At 39.2% G+C, this 2,948-nt stretch overlaps 1 long non-coding RNA gene across 1 annotated transcript; it reads right to left on the bottom strand.

Moving 5' to 3' along the window:
- Positions 1–392: 392 nt before the first annotated feature.
- Positions 393–2,685, bottom strand: LOC145423532 (uncharacterized). Its single transcript, XR_013904585.1, has 2 exons — positions 2,416–2,685; positions 393–1,116 (listed from the first exon to the last, which is right to left on the bottom strand). It is a non-coding gene; the product is annotated as an uncharacterized LOC145423532 (long non-coding RNA).
- Between the last annotated feature and the right edge of the window lie 263 nt (positions 2,686–2,948).

The following is a 2,948-nucleotide window of genomic DNA, read 5'->3' as shown; positions in this document are numbered from 1 at the left end:
TTATTCTCATATAAACATTAATTTCAACATTAGACTTAGACTTAGTTCCTCCTACGCCGGGCGGCGCATCGGGCAGCTAGTGGTCTCCATCGATGTCTGTCAGCAGCGACTGCTACAGCTTCGTCCCAGGCAATGTCAACAGTTCTCAGATCATCCATGAATGTTCGACGCCATGTGGTCTTTGGTCGGCCTTGCTTTCGCTTGCCAGTGCGTGGACGCCATGTCATGGCAATCTTAGCTGGGCGATGAGGGGGTAGGCGTAAAATATGGCCCGCAAAGCCATATTTTACGCCTACCCCAGTAGGCACTGGACAATTTCAACATAACTTCTTTTTAATTCAAATGGATAGAAATATTTTTTCTCTTCAAAAATCTGTTTGTCAGTCACAATATTCTCAATATGTTTCTTTTATTAAATCATACATGTCAGACATTCTCTGAATATTTGCTTAGTCATTCTTTTATTTTTTCATGTTTTCATTGCAAGAAACTTTATTTCAATTGGTGAAACAGGGCAGCAAGGACTGAAGTGTAGTAGAAAAACTTTACAGGTTTTAAGAGGTTTAGTATTTTGGGTTAATGTGAGGATGATCAAAACCCTGAAAATGGATTTCAGCTCTACTATAACAGTCTACATTGTTAAGCTGTGGTAAATGAAGGCTGCCTGTGGACATCAGATGTCATACAAATCTCTGCATGCCTACTGACTGTTTCAACCAAGAGTATAAGTGTAATGGAGAGTCCCGCCTTTGGTCAGGAAGCAGTCATGCTGATAGGTTCCCACCTTCAGCTTCCTTTTGCAGACTCCCAGCAAATCATCAAAGACCAAGTCCAAGTCATAAACCTTGAGGGTCAGCGTGTCATTTTCCTTAATGTTGAAATACGAGAATTCCTCTTCCCACCAGGGGTTCGGGTCATTGTAGCGAACAGATGTTTTACCCAGAGAAGTAAAACCAGAGGACACCTTGACATAGGCATCTGTGGTTAACAGGACAACGGTGGGAAGATCAGTCGCTCGCAGATCATACACCTTGAGTTGGGCTTCGACCATGATTGAACTGCACATGAGCAGCAAAAGGACGAGAGGCACACTAGAGTCCATGGCTTTGCTGGAGGCTGTGAAGAAGGAAAAGTAGATTTACATTTTAGCCAGGATACCTGGATCGACACAGTCAGCCTTATGAGGGTCTATTTTATATTGGAACACATTTATGCAATCCTCAGCATTGTCTACATATCCTCTGTGGACATTGCAGTGAACGGTGTTCCCGAGTCTGTACAGACATTTTCACTAAACAACTGTATGTTTTTAATGCAGTGCTCCATATCAACTCTCTTCTCCTTTACTTCTCTCATAACTACTTCACAGTAGACTCCACTCTTAAAATTAAATGCATCTATTGGTAAAAGTAAAACTGAGTGATCCACTTCCACTAGCCAGTAGTTGGGAAACAGCAAAGTAAGCCACCTTTACAACCTTTACAACCTTTACAGTCAACATAACAAAAAAGTATATAAAATCACAAATACCTAACATCAGATCAAACATCAGGCAAAAGCTGCAATACTTTGTGCACATACATGTCCTTACTGTCGGTGCCAAAAAGCTCACAGTATCATTCACTGACTGAGCCCTCAGGTTTCAAGGTAATGTGTGCGAAACGATTAGTGTGCTAACAGCTGGTGTTGTTTGGACTGTGTTTCTGTTCACTTTGGTGTTATTGCATGCTTCATGAATGGGGTCTTTTCCATAAATGTGACCGACACTGATGAAAGGATGAAAAGCTCAAGAATCTCTATGTAAAAATTACAACAACAACAACAACAAAAAAAAAAAACGTTAACCAGTTCAGGGTCTAAAATAGTATTTGTAATTAATATTTTATGTAGGAAAATAAAAAGGCAGCAGATTAATTTAAGGAAAATGTTTAACGCGATGTGGTAATAAAATGAACTCAGTCATGTGAAATACTACAAATGAAAAGGGTTAATTCACCACACAATGTGATCAGATTATTATTAAAAACATACAGTGGGAGCAAAAAATATGGGAAACAATTTAACTCTTTAAATAGATCTAAGTGATAAATTGAAGACTATTGAAAATATTCTTCATGAATTCATTTTTTATCCAGTTTTTGGGTCTTTACCTGATTACACTGACCATCATTACAATTTTTCAAAGCAAAATGTTTTCTGTTGTCTTCACATTATAAAACATTTAGCACAACTAAAAACAGTAACGACATGATCTAACTCATCTGGGAATTATGAGTTTGGATCCATCTTAGTAAATCAGAGGGTCACAAATGGATTTTAGAGCACATGTTATGCTGATTGGATTAGAACAAGGAAAACGTTACACTGTAGACTTTTAATTTGAGCAGAAAGCAAGAAGCAGTTCTAAACTCTTACCTGTAGCTTGATCTTGTCTCTCGCCACGTTACCTGCTGTTCAGGATGTTTTAGAGGCTGACTTATCAGCTTTATGTCAACAATACACTGGCCACACAACCTGCTCAACTCCCATGATTATATAATATGTCCGAATTGGAACATCTGCTTATGGTGTCTTGTTTGGCCACCTTCTCCAAACTCTCAGAGTGCTGTGAAACCGTGTCACATCCAACTTGTTGAATAGGCCACTGTTGTCACTTGATCCTCCTTAGCTGTTAGTTTTCAGTGTGCAGGGCAGTACAGTTTGTTTGTTTTTACAGTCTAGGTATGCATGTGAGGAAGTAAAAAAGACAAAAATTTGTAACAGCCAGGCTGAAGCTGATTTTGTGAAGAGTGAATAATGGATTTAAATGCTGACAAAATGGAACGTGGCAAGTAACTTGAATAAACCAAAAACGAGCCTTTATTGCGGCTGATACCAAAACACAAGAAACAAGGCGAGGTAAATATCCTTCGTGGTCCAACCTATCCCAGAATTCATAGTGAGCCATC

Source organism: Astatotilapia calliptera, chromosome 22 (assembly GCF_964374335.1).
Source record: "Astatotilapia calliptera chromosome 22, fAstCal68.1, whole genome shotgun sequence".
Classification (NCBI taxonomy): Eukaryota; Metazoa; Chordata; class Actinopteri; order Cichliformes; family Cichlidae; genus Astatotilapia; species Astatotilapia calliptera.
The sequence above is the reverse complement of the archived record's forward strand: the minus strand, read 5'-3'. Positions and strand labels throughout refer to the sequence as shown.